The 14497-nt window shown below is 35.4% G+C and overlaps 1 long non-coding RNA gene across 1 annotated transcript in view; it reads right to left on the bottom strand.

Annotated features, from left to right (window-relative positions):
- LOC116596931 overlaps nt 1-14497 on the bottom strand; it is a 122037-nt gene that overhangs the window by 13640 nt on the left and 93900 nt on the right. Inside the window, exon 2 of the long non-coding RNA XR_004288365.1 lies at nt 12308-12392. This is a non-coding gene — a long non-coding RNA (uncharacterized LOC116596931). The remainder of the gene's footprint in view (nt 1-12307; nt 12393-14497) is intronic.

The raw sequence follows: 14497 nt of genomic DNA, 5'->3' as shown, positions 1-14497 counted from the left end.
CTTCACTACTTCATTTCACCTCTGTCTGGTGTTTTCAAAAACAAAGGACCCACCACTGAAAACATCTGGCCAAATGTATACCCATTCTCATCCGAGCATCTCGCAGGTGTGATATTGAAAACAGAAGAAGGAAAGAAAGGAAGCATAATGAGAGGTTGCATTTTGTCACTACTGGTTCTTTGAAGTTGCTCCTTAATCTTTTAGATCATTTTGGCATGTTAATGTCCGACTCTAGAATATTAATATGGCTAAGTTAAAAAAAAGTGAAGTTATTGCCTTTAAAGTTCCTTGTGTAACCCAGCTCTGTGATAATTCTTATTTGAATCACAGTTGAATCGACTATGACTTCGAGCTTGCGATTCTAGCAAGTGCGGCGCTACTTATTTTATACGACCTGAGTTTTTCAAGAAGATGGGAGCAAGAGAAAATCTTGAAAATTGTTTAAGTCCTAAACTATCAGGACAGTTTCCACAGAGAGTGCGCGATGGCTTTGGATGAATGAATATCTTTCCATGAGACCAAACGCCAGGCATGGAAGAGGTGTACAGAAAGTAGCAAGCACAGGCCCACATGCAACATAGAGCTAGTCTTCTGTTCATCTAAAAACAATTTCCTTTAGTAACTGATCTTGTAAAACTTAATACTTTTCTTGATAGCACCTACAACTCCCATTTTGTTTTATTTTTTTAATAAAGGTGACTGATTATCATATTAAATAAATTTCCAGGATAAAGAGTAAAGATTTAATCAGAGCATTCGTTATTTTATTGCTTTATTAGTTTCCTATCATTGCTGTTATAAATTGCCCAAAACTTAGTGGTTAAAAACAACATGGATGTACTATCTTATAGTGCTGCGAGGTCTGAGAATCAAGATGTTGACTAGGCTACATAACTTTTGGGTGCTCTTTTGCATTGCTCAGTTTCTGTGGGCTACCAGCATGTTTTGGTTTGTGTCTGCTCTTGACCCTCTGCATCATTTGTCACGTGTCACAGCACCTTCTCTGAATCTGCTTCTCATACCTCCCTTTATAAGGACCATTGTGATTACAGTTACTATCAGGTAATCCAAGACAATCTTGCCATCTCTAGGTCCCCATCAATTTGATCACATTTGCAAAATTCCTTTTGCCACATAAGGTAACATATTAATAGTTTCTGGGATTAAGGGACCTTATGGTCCATAGACTTGCAACCACACAAACATTAACATTCTATTCACTTTTGGGCTCTCCTCTCAAATATCTCAAACAAAGCAGGTAATGTAAAGATGTAAAAGCCTCTATTTACATGGTAGACCAGTTAGTCTGAGGGTCGCAGAAAGAGGCAGAAAGATGCATTTCAGAAGGTTGTTCCTTCTTCCTCTAGGCTCAAAGGTTTCCTTTTCAGAGTGATTTCTTGCACATGCTAATACATCTTTATAATTAATTAAAAACGTTAAAACAAATTATTATCATCAATAGTAACAACAGCATTATTACAGCACAGAAGAGGATTATCAATTGGTCCAGAAACACAGGAACAAAAACAAAACAAAACAAAACAAAAGCCTTGAGCAGAGAACACTTAGATGTGGTGTGAGTCTTTACCCATTCTCCAGTAAGGTGGGAATGTGCTCAGCACATCAACAGACTTTTTAAAACTTTCATTTCAGTTCAAATGTAGGTTCAGTCATGCCCAGAAAGCTATTTAAGTGTGTGTGTGTGTGTGTGTGTGTGTGTGTGTGTATAGAATCTTAAGCAAGAGATTCCCTTATGTAGTCAAATAGGTCCAACATATAATTGCCATTGCATGCTGAGTGTGCAAAGCAGGCAAACTGAGTCCGAATCACCCCTTAGAGTGTGGGGCCGTAGCAAGATACATTCCTATCTGACATTTTCATGCACTAAAAAGTAATTTATGTCACTTCAGTATATCTATTTTTTATCTTTAAGCAGACCCGGGATTCATGTCACCTATAATAGTAGATTAACAAGGAGCTTCTAATTTTGTTTTAAATCCTGAATTTTTTTTTTTTTACTATAGTACTAAACTACTAACTAGTGAGTAAAAATAGGTTACTGTTAATATTTTTATTTTTTAAAAAACTACAATAAAAATGTGCATTGTAATTATCACTATTAATGGTTATATTTTTAAAAGTGAAGCTAATTAACTGTTATTTTTTAAATATTCATCCTAACGTCCCATAATTGAATAATTTTTTTAAATGCGTGTTTCACTCAGATCCTTCTAACATCTCACCTGGAAAATCCTGATACTAAAAACCTCCTATAAAATGTACAGGTGAGATGGATTCCTCAAGCTTACAGTTCATGCTTTATTCTTACTTATATTCCTCATATCTTCTGGAATATCTGTCACTTTGTAAATGCCCCCAAAATAGTCACTGAATTCAGCTTTATTGTTTACAAGAAAGAGCACTTAGAAATTCACGGGAACAAAAGGAGTCTTTTAAGCGGTTGACAACTAGAGGAGACATTCACATTTAAACATGTGCCTCCATATTCTAGTGGATCAATGAAGTGGGATTTTTCATTTATTTGAAACAACGTTCTACAAATTCTCTCTTTTCCAGAGCTCAATTCTTTGCATACTTATTAAGATCATAGACCTTTTCAAAAGTAACACTGTTAACTCTAGCACCCTGGCCAACCACTAATTATTAATATGCATTCTGTGGGTCTTAAGATTCTCTCGCCAGCTCCCACTAAGTGGGAATTCTTGACCAGTTGTACAGCGTTCCTGTACTCTGTGCATCACTTTCACCCAAGAGATGTCCGCATCCCAGAAGAAAGCAATGGCATTGCTATAATATGTATATTGTAAATTAGTTGTCGAAGTTTTTCAAGATGCCTTGAGAGCCTTCTGTTTGCAAGGTGATTTCCAAACACAGCATTATTATAATAAGATATTTCGGGAGTTGCCATCAGCAGCAGGATATGTTGTACTTGATTGGAGCTATTGATCCACTGTTCAGAGAAAGAAATCAGATGCCAAGGCAAGAACACCAGTCCCATTCAGTGTAAAATGTAAGATTCTTTCTACTGTTGCTTCCCAGCTATGAAGACATCAGGTCATACAATGAGGTGCTTTGTCTTTTCAGTAGTGTTGGATGAAGTGCCAGGATTCCCTGAGCTACAATGTGTATGCCTAATTAAAACTCTGTCACTTTTTCACATGCGCTTAAGGATTTGCTTCTAAGTTTCTTTTGTTTCATTCCGTGGATGATGTTTTTAATTGTCTAGTTCTTGTTGTGGAAATACAGTAATAACTGCTATTAAAATTCTCAGATCTATAGTGAATATGTAACATCTGCAAAGCCAGATGAGGTGTCAAATTTGATGACCAATTTAAGAGAAAATAATGAAGTTAAATGTTTTGTTTTGTTTTGTTTTGTTTAACTGAGGGAAAAAAATGTGGAAAGCCCGAGTTCACTGCTGTGTTGTTTGTGTTGTTAAAAACAGTAAAACTTTAATAAATGAAAAGGGACAGCAGTTGGAACATGAAAATATTAATTACAGATAATTTAAGTTCAGTTCTACAACATTTTAGGATTACGAAAATTATTTTTAAAATTGTAAAAACTTCAGCTAGTGTTTGGTTCTTTTAAATGGCTGAGCAGCTCATCTTGTATTAATAAATACATCCTATTTAAAATCAGTGCATATGTTTGCCCATAAAAATATCAATAAGCCATGGTGATTAAAACAGTTAAATTTATTATCTGGTCTAGCTGTTGGGGTTGCAAAACAATTTCTTATGCGTCTCTGCATGTCTCCAAATCCTGTGTGTGAGGCTCTTTGTAGATTTGTCCTGGACTCTCTTCTCCAAGACGTGTGTATGGTCAGCTGCTGTAGAAGGTAGAGACAGCACTTCGTCGGGAGCCAGGGGCAGGCGTGTTTACTGCCCATTGGGAAAGATTCGGGCTCGCAAGGCCACAGATCACCCTTGTCACGCAGACCCCCACAAGTGCGGCTGTCTCCCTCTCAGGGTGACCTGGAGGGAACCGAGGGTGCGAGAACAGGCCCCCAGTTGCTGAGACGCTGGCGACTGCAGGGCCGGGCGCAGGGACCGGTAGCCTCTGACCTAGGGGTCAGGTCTCTGTCAGCACGCACGAAATGGTGACAAGCTCACGGGCCAGCAAGTGGACCAACATCTCAGAACCGTAGCTGGACACGTTCTTCCAGGCTCAGCGTTGACCAAGCGGCTGCAGACCCCACGGCGGCTTCAGGATTCTCCCCCCGTTCCTCTTCCCACCTACACCGACCCTCACACCCAGGCTTTGCTCTTCAGAGCTTTGAACGACGTCCGGCACACACCGTCCAAACCATTCTTCTACTATTACTACCCTTTAGACTTTAAGTTTTTAAACATCTGTAAGGAGGCTCTTCAGCACACTGACCTCTCAGCTCCTTGACTTCTTTCTCTCAACTTATCATGCCCTTCAGACTGTCTCCCCCACTTACCCTTAGGGCGATCGGCTGTACCGTATTATTGACAATAAATGCTCTGCTTCCAAAATCTTAATTCCGTGAGTTACTTTTTGACCACCAGCCTCTGTGTCTCCAGTAAACTCCTTCTAGTATTGCATCAACACCTCAGCTCGCTACTGGGATGAACCAGCTGACGTGTCTGTCTGTCTGTCTGAACCAGCCGACCTGTCTGTCTGTCTGTGGACTTCCCATCTCCATCCGTGTACTGTGCAGCCTCCACAGTAATTATTTGCTGATATAATTGATAACTTTCTGTGTCTTTCCCAGTGTCACAGTTCCCATGCACGCCTGCTTTAAATTTTTCATTTTTTCTGCCAGGGCTTAAAAGATAAAGTTAAGCCCCTTGCCATAGTCTTTTTTTTTTTTTTTTTTAAGATTTTATCTGTCTATTTGACAGACAGAGATCACAAGTAGGCAGAGAGGCAGGCAGGGGGAGAGAGAGGAGGAAGCAGGCTCCCCACTGAGCAGAGAGCCCGACGCAGGGCTAGATCCCAGGACCCTGGGATCACTACCTGAGCCAAAGGCAGAAGCTTTAACCCATGAGCCACCCAGGCGCCCCCATAGTCATTTAAACCCTTTTTCACATGCCCTAAATATCTCCCCAAACTGCACTCTTGACACTATCCTCACTGTACAACATTCTGGATATTTTACCTGTTAGCAAGAACTCAGCAGTCTTGCTTTATGCTGCCCCTGGGCTATCACACCATTTCCCCCCCTAATATTGCACAATCTTTTGCATATTTTAGAGACACTGATGCTCCCTCATCCTTCAGGAAGTCACCACAACACCTTCCCTGTTCACGTCCTAATACCCCAATAGTAGAGTTAATTACCCTTCTGTGCTACCCCACCAGGCTTCTCTTTTCTCGTAATCACTAGGTTACAATATATTAAACTCTACTTTATATTTTTTTTCTATTGGCTTATCTGGATCAGCTACTTCACTATAAACTCTAGAGAGTGAAGAATTCATTCCTTTTTAGTCTTTGTCCCCAGCACATAATAGAAGGAAAAAACTGGAAGACAATGCGTTTTGGAGACAAAACAGAACTGGGCTTAAATCTCAAACACTGGACTTTTGTAAAACTAATCGACTGCTCATTTCTCAGTTTCTAAGTCCACAAATTGGGAATCATGAAATTTGTGCCACAGAGCTGATATGATGATAAAGTGAGAATGAGGTAAAATACTTAAGGCAGACATTTCCTGGTGCGTAATAACCACGATATACATTTCCCGTGTATGTGATAGGGAACGAATTTGTTGAATCCTCCCAAGTGTTTGAGCCAGAGGTACTTTAGAGAATATATGTGTGTGATCAGCTATCAGTGTTATGTATAAACTGATATGTGCATAGTGTGCTTATCTCAAATTCAAAATTCCAGAGGGAAAAGAATATACTTTATGTGTTATCCTTTCACCAAAAATATTTATCATAGATTATATTAAAAAGTCTATATTAAAATTACAATTATTATAAAATATTAACAATTTGGATATTTCCTGTGGCAAGTATTTATTACTTACTGACTGTGAAAATGTAACAAAATATTTTTGAGTATTTCCATTTCGGTTAAAAATGTTCAATCTTTATAATTTTTCAAACTCAAAAATTGTAACATCCTATCAGTAGTCAAACCCTGACTTCTCCACTTCTTTTTTTTTATTTCAGAGGAAAATAAAAATTTATAATCTTAAAAATCAATTTAACAGTAATTGTTCAATGTCATTTATTTCCAATAACTTATCCTGGGTTTCTCAGATTTTTTTTAAATGTGTGCTTTGCCAGAATAATGATGATTTATAAAGTAAGTCTATTTTGCATGAAAATTAGCTAAAAGACATTTCTCCATAGGGCATTTATTCAGAAATTTATTGTCATTCCTTGATAATTTAATTTAAGGCTTAAACTCTAGGGAAAGAGGAAAAAAATCTGGATGTTCAAATGATTTTGAAGCTTCTTTAAATAGAGATTTGGTAATAAAAATATTGAAAAGGGTTACTATGTTGAAAATTCCATTCATTGGAACGTCTGGGTGGTTCAGTGGGTCAAGCAACTGCCTTCGGCTCAGTGGCTCAGGTCATGGTCCCAGGGTCCTGGAATCAAGTCTGCTTCAGGCTCCTTGCTCAGCAGGGAGCTGGCTTCTCCCTATGTCTGCCTCTTCCCTTGCCTGTGCCTGTGCTCTCTCTCTGACAAATAAATAAATAAAATCTTTAAGGGAAAAAAAAAGAAAATCCCATTCCTCATGAGTATTAAATCTCTTCATTATTAACTTGAATTGGAGGTGAACCAATAATATAAATCAAAATGCCCCTTATTATATGCTTAGTTAAGTGAATTTTTATGTCTTCATAATTATCAGAGAATAAGCAGAATTTTCTTAGTTTTTTAAGCACTTGTTGGTATATCCAAAAATTCATGGCTAGTGACAATGTCCCCACATCCATTTTGCCTCAATATTTAAAATTCACTTTGTGTATCTCTATGAAAAATAATCCATAATTAGTCATTATTCTCAAAAAATCATATCTTCCCATGAAGGAATATGTCTTAACTAGAAATGAAAAACCTAAAGCATAAATTTATTTTATTTTGTTTTGTTTTTCAATAAGTTATGCTGAGTATAGCAAATACCTTCCATGTGTAAAGAAGGTGTTTTCTGCAACACAATAATAAAAGCACATTTTGGAATAAAATTCTTCACAGTCTGACCACAATTATCATTTGCAAGAGGTCCTGATTGTAAAAAAGAAAAAAAAGAAAGAAAATACAAGAGACCTACTAAGAAGATATGATACGTAATATTTCTGAATATGCCCTTCCCTGACTATTTAGTTCATTATTGTTCCGTAATATACTCTGATACATTTCAGCTAATCACATAATAAATGCTTCTGAAAAAAAAAAATTTAAAGCCCATGATTCTGCCAATAGTCTCACTGAAAATTTGGCACTATCAGTGGAGCTATCAGAGTACTCAGGGAAAAGAAATAACTAAGGTTATCATGAAAATCTGTTTTGGCTTTAAGTTTGAAATCCAAATGGCTAATATTTTTCATTATAGGAACTTGAGGGAGTTTATGTTTAAACTTAGCATGAGACAAGCAATCACTTTATGTGTATTGTTAGAAATTTTTGTTCTACTAACATTTATCTTGAATAATGCAGTAAGTATCACTTAATCTTATACCTTTATCCAAAAAAAAAGAATTAGACCTCTTCTTTCTATGAGCAATCCTGATTTTTTGGATATGGTATTTTATTTTAAAACATCACTAATATGAAAATGAGATCAGAAATGAACAAGATAGGGCGCCTGGGTGGCTCAGTGGGTTAAGCCTCTGCCTTTGGCTCTGGTCATGATCTCAGGGTCCTGGGATCAAGCCCCGCATTGGGCTCTCTGCTCAGCAGGGAGCCTGCTTCCCTTCCTCTCTCTGCCTGCCTCTCTGCCTACTTGTGATCTCTCTCTGTTGAATAAATAAATAAAAATTTTTAAAAAAAGACATGAATAAGATTAAATTAACATAAAAATGAGATCAGAAATTAACATGATATCTTCTAAAAGATAAGACTATAATGATATCCTGAATTTACAATAATTGTATTTATTTTCACTGGTTCAGGAAATTCATGATTGAGAAGACCCTAATGGTGCTGTCTTTTTCTACTTATGACATGTTAGATTCTCCCATTTTGCTGCCTTGATATTTTGAGACATCTATAGAAGCTTGGCAGCTTTTTAATATTTTTGGATAATTGACATGCGATAAACTTCACATATTTAACTTGTACCATGTGTACAACTTTGCATTAGTGCGTCATTATCACAATCAAAATATCGAGCATCTCCATTACCACAAATGTTCCCTCATCCTCTTCCGCCGTCTCCCCTAACCACCCCTCCTGCCACCCGAACCCAGACAACCGTTGAATTGCCTTGCATCATTATAAATCAGTTTACATTTTCTAACATTTTATGAAAATAGAATCATGCCATGTGTACCTCTTTGTGTGACTTCTTCCGTGCAGCACAAATATTTTGAAAATTTTTTCCTGTATTTTGAGTGTAATAACTGTTCATTGATTTTTATTACTGATTAATATTTCATGGTTTGGATATATCACAAATTGGTTATCCATTTACTTGCTGATGGACATTTAGATTGCATCCAGTTTGAGGCCATTACAAATAAAGCCTTGTAAACATTCATGTATAAATCTTTGTATGGACCTAAGTTTGCGTTTCTCTTGGAGAAATATTGCTTGGGTAAAGTCACTTGTAAGAACAAGATCGATATACAAAATCAATTGTAGTTTTACATAATAGCAATGAGAAATCAGAAGCGGAGAGCTTAAAAATGTCATTTATAATAAAATATTTAAGGTTAAATCTGACAAAAGATGACCAAGACATACTGTACACTTATAAAACATTGTTGAGAAAAATTAAGGAAGATAAAAACAGAAAGATACATCGTGTTAGAGCTCTAAAGGTTCAATTAATTAACAATTAATATTGTTAATATTATTGTGAATAATATTAATATTGTTAATCCCCAAATCGACCAGTAGGGTCATCAAAATTCCAGGGAAGTGTCAGTAGGCTCTTGGTGTAGAAATGAACAAACTAAAATGACTTCAAAAAAATCACCTTAAATTTAAAGGACCTACATCATTTAATTTCAAGTCTTATTCCAAAGCTACAATAATCAAGACTATAGAATTGGTGTTAATATTGACAATTTGACAATAGAAGAGATGAAGAGACCAGAAATGATGCCATTGTTTATGGTCACTGCTTTTCTTTATAAAGATGATAAAAGCTTCCAATTGAAAAAGATAAAGTGTTTCAACAAATTGTGCTTAAACTGTTGAATATACATTTAAAAAATAAACTTCAACACATACCTTGAACCATAAGCAAAAAAATAATTTAAAATGGATTATAGGTCTAAATAAAACACCTACAATTGTAAGATTTCTAGCTGAAAATATTGGGAAAAGTATTTGTAGCCTTAACAAGGTGAACATTTTTAGATAGGACACTGAAAGCATAATTCCTAAACAAATACTAGTGAAAATTGTTGAAAATTAATCATTTTAATTTAAAATCATCTAGAAGATAGTGAGTGAAAGGGAGGAAAAATGGAAGAAGGAGGGAAGCAGAGAAGAAACATTTAGATATTTGTAATATTTATAGACTGCTTATAAAATGAATGTACCTTAGGCCCAAATGGAATAATTACAAATAAAAGAATAATTAAATTAGTTCATTGAAAAAATTACACCAGATTAAAATTTAAAAGGGACTATGCTGTTTCAATTGCTAGAGAAATTTAACTCCATGGGTCTTTGATGAAAGTATAGGTATATTTTTTCCTAAACTTTATTGAAGTGTAACTGAAGTATCATAAACTGCACATACCCAAAGTATGTAATTTAGTCTTGAAACACAGATCTATCTGTCAAATAATCACCATGATCAAGATAAAAAATATTTTAATTACTAATTTTTTTCTCTGTTAGTTTTAGAGAGGTTGTCAAATATGCTATAATTAAAGGCTTATGTAATTCTCCCATTAAATCTACCAGTTTCTTCTTTATGTATTTTGAGACTTTATTATTACATATGCATTTATTTTTGTTATGTCTTGCTAATATAGTGTTCATTTTCTTATTATAGAAAGTCTTTTTTTTTAGTAAAATTCTTTGTCTGTAAGTCTATTTCATCTGATATTACAACAGTTACTCCAGCCTTCCTATATTTAGTTTTCATGATATTGACTTTTTAATCTACTTACATTCAATCTGTAAACTTTATATTTATATTATTTTTATATTTAAAATGAATGCCTTGCAAGCAACATCTAGTAGGCCAACCTAAAAATATCTGTCTTTTAACTGGGTGTTTAGGCCGTCAATATTTAATGTAATTATTCATATGATTAGATTTAGCCAATACATATCTCTCTAGCATTTCCTATTCAAAGTCAACTTGAGGACAACTTCCCTGGGTGTCTTTTTCAAACCAAGTTTTATACTTCCTAAATTCAAGAAATGACTACTTCTTCCTCTAAAAGAAAACAATATTTTTTTCTTCTTTTAAGTTAATAACTGCTGTTTCTTTAAATATTTCTTTTTGAGGATTTTGTGTCTTTTCTTCATCCTACTGACATATAAGTATATTACAGTTTGTATATATTACCTCTAAAGTAAAGTCCTCAAAACTGAGGTTTCAATTTCTCTGTATTCTCACCAACACTTTTCTCTCTCTCTATTTTTTAATAATAGCCATCCTGAGAGATATGAGGTGATAAAAACTTATTGAAGTTTTGATGTGTATTTCCCTGATGGTTAAATAAATTGAGCATATTTTCATATATCTTTTGAACATTTGTATGTCTTCTTTAAAGAAATTTATAATCAAGTCTTTAGCTCATTTTTTTTAAAAATCAGGTCATTAGCTTTTTGTCATTGTTTGCATGTTTGTTTTTATTATTATATTATTATTATATAAGGTGTTCCTTATATATTTGGGAAATCAATCCCTTACCTGATATATGGCTTGCAAATATTTTCTTCCATTCTGTGAGTTGCCTTTCACTCTGTTAATTCTTCCTTTTGCTGTGTAGAAGTGTTTTAGTTTGATGGAGTTCCACTTGTCTATTTTTGTGGAAGAGAATATCCTTTTCCCAATTTGTATTCTTAACACCCTTGTAGAAGATCAATTGATCATATGTGTGTGAATTTATTTCTAGGCCCTCTATTCTGTTCCAATAGTCAATATGTCTGTCTTTAGGCCGGTATTATGCTGTTTTAATTACTGTATCTTTGTAAAATATTTTGATTTTGTAAAATATTTTTGATTTTGAAGTCAGAAGTGTGATGCCTCATGCTTTCTAGAAACCAGAACCCCGGCACACTGTTGGTGGGAATGCAAAATGGTGTACCACCATGTAAAACATATTGTGCAGCTGGTATAGAGAGTCCTCAAAATGTCAAAGTAAAACTGCCATAAATCCATGAACTCCACTTCTAGTATTTAATCAAAAGAAATGAAATTATGTTCTCAAAGAGATATTAGCACTCCCTTGTTTCGTGTGGCCTTATTCACAGGAGCCAAATTGTGGAAACAAACGAAATGTCCACAAGGATGAGTGGATAAAGAAAATGTGGTGTATACACACAAAAGCACATCAGTTAGCCTTTAAAAAGAAGGAAACCTGCAGTATGGAACAACAATCAAACTTGAAAACACTATTGTAAAGTAAAACGTCAGTCATAGAAGGTCAAATACTTCATGATTCCTTTTAATGAGGTATCTAAAATAGTCAGATTTAAAGAGATAAAGAGTAGAACCGTAGTTGTCAGTATCTGAGGAGGGAGGAGTAATGGAGATTTGAAAATCAAGGGGCATCAGGTTTCAGTTAAGCAAGATACAAAACTTCTAGAGATCTGCTGTACAGAATTATACCTATGCTTCACAACAGTGTATTACACACTTAAAAACTTAAGAGGGTAGATTTCATGTTAAGTGTTCTTATCACAAAAAAGCAATGTAATTAACTGAGATTTCATTAATGCAACCCAAAGCATTATAGCGTTTTCTCGTTCTCAGTATTATAACTGTGTTAATGCAGACCAAATTATATTAGCTTTGCGGGGATCACAGCATGCTATTTTCTCATAGTTAATATTCTGAACACTCAAACCCGTAGTGGCCAACAGGTAACCAGATCTCTGATGTAGGCATTTCACAGAGGTGCAACAAATCCAAAATTCAGGCCATAAAGGTTTTTTTTTTTTACCTTTCTATTCTGTCATCTTTAGTTTCGGGGTTTCATTTTCATAGTTCATAGTCACAGTTAGCTCCTATATCTCTGATCATAGCATCTAAATCCAGGAGAAAGAAAACAGATATGTCAAAATGTTCTCCTTGTCAACATAGGCCCCACCGATTTCCTCCTTCATCTTACTGAATGTACCTGTAAGCACTTCAAGCAGTAGCACTTTTTACTACATGCAATGTCTCCCACTGTGCCCTCGCGCTCCTCAACTGATGGTTGGTGGGGAGGGAGTGACTTCCAATTTACGGCTGCCCGCAGTGTTCTGACACACTCCTTCCAACCTGAAGAAGCCTCTTCCGTCTGTCCGGGTGCTTACAGAACTTCCTTTTATGATTCTATTCTATAATCCAGGCTGTGTTTTTGGAATTCCTTTTTCAGAAAGAACATTTTTTTCAGCCCCGATCTGCCATAACCTTTCTTATCTTTTAGTTTCTTCAAGGAGTATCATTACTACTTTTAAGTAATTAGGGTAAAAAGTCATTTGTTATATGGAGATAAATGTCTATGTTATGAAATACCTCATTGCTTTGAAACCAGTTATATTTCAGTAGTTTAAATCTCAACTTTTATTCTCTAGCCTGTTTTCTTCTGGAAGCAAGGAGAAATGAAACTCATATTTATTGTTTGGCTAAGAAGATAAGTAATATGCTTGACACTTAGGGGAAAAAAAGTATTGGGGGCACCGGGGTGCCTCAGTCATTAAGTGTCTGCCTTTGGATCGGGTCAGGATCCCAGGATCCTGGGATCAAGGACTGCTTTGGGCTCTCTGCTCAGTGGAAAGCCTGTTTATCCCTCTCCTACTGCCCCTGCTTGTGTTCCCTCTCTCGCTGTGTCTCTCTCTGTCAAATAAATAAATAAAATCTATTTAAAAAAGTATTCAATAGCAAGATTGATTTGCACCGAAATTTAAAATTAGCGTTAATACAAGGGATGAAGAGAAAAACGGTTATCAACCTAGTGTTTTATTTATGATTGCATTTTTAGCTATGCCATCTTACGGTTCATCCGTATATCATCATGCATAAGAGCAATATTTGTGACTAAATGGTTAGTGTGTTTGAGAAAATAATATCCAACTTCCCCAAAATTAATATATTCATGGGGAGAAATGGAAGATACAGAAAGATGACCCAAAGTCTAACAGGGAAAGAAGTCTTATTTTTTTTTTTATTTGTAGCAATACAGTAGTTATGTTAATGAAGTGATAGGATGAGTCACAAAGCAATAGCATAATGACCTACCTGAGAAGGTCACAGAACTATTAAGGATTCCTATTAATACAGACTCCAGAATAATGCTTTTTCTCCTAAACTTTGAAAAGATCGAGTAAACATTGGTTTTGAACAGAAAGCTTAAAGGTTGAAATCAAGTAAATACATTCTCTAAAAAATGGATATGGGTGTATTATTGCCTGATGATTTTCATCATGACTGCAAATTGCAAGATATTGACAGCAAATATTTCTATTACCTTGTGACATTTGACACAGAATTCATTTTTATTCTTTACTGATGGGCAGAATGATTCCATTTCTGAGACTATAACAAAAAGAAAACCTCTCTTTAACAAATGCAGAGAATGAATAGATAAAATTATCCCTTCTGGTAATGTTACTGAGATTCCTCTTTCCATGAATTTATCAGGGCAAACATAGTGGTGCTTATTAAAAAACTTTAAACTCTTGATGAGCAAATACTATGTATATGCAAATATTGCTATGGTTGTTATTTCTCTTAGAACTTTAGGCACAGTCTTCTTAGAAACATAATTAAAATTTGCACACTCTTATTAAATGAAACTATTTGAGGGCAGTCATTTGGTTGCTCTCAAAATAGAATTTTGTTTTCAGAAGTGGCTTATGAACTTTATTTAATGCATCCCCAAGGCTTCAAAAGGGAAATGTTAAGGGACCTCCTGCAGGAGCTCTGCCTAAAATTCCCATGTGTCAGCTTGGTTTGGCAAAGCGCGCTTTAAAATGGAGGAACATTTTATAATTGGAAATCAACGACCTTAGGCCAATACAAGAGGACCCAAGGGGATTTGAATTGTATAAACTCCTGTGTGTGTATATATGTATGTGTGTGTGTGTAAAATATATTGGCTGAGGCAGCTACTTATAAGCTGAAGACAACTAAAAGCAAGATCAGTGAC

The sequence above is a fragment of the Mustela erminea genome, chromosome 8, assembly GCF_009829155.1.
Source record: "Mustela erminea isolate mMusErm1 chromosome 8, mMusErm1.Pri, whole genome shotgun sequence".
NCBI classification, from domain to species: Eukaryota; Metazoa; Chordata; class Mammalia; order Carnivora; family Mustelidae; genus Mustela; species Mustela erminea.
This window is presented reverse-complemented; position numbering and strand designations above follow the sequence as displayed.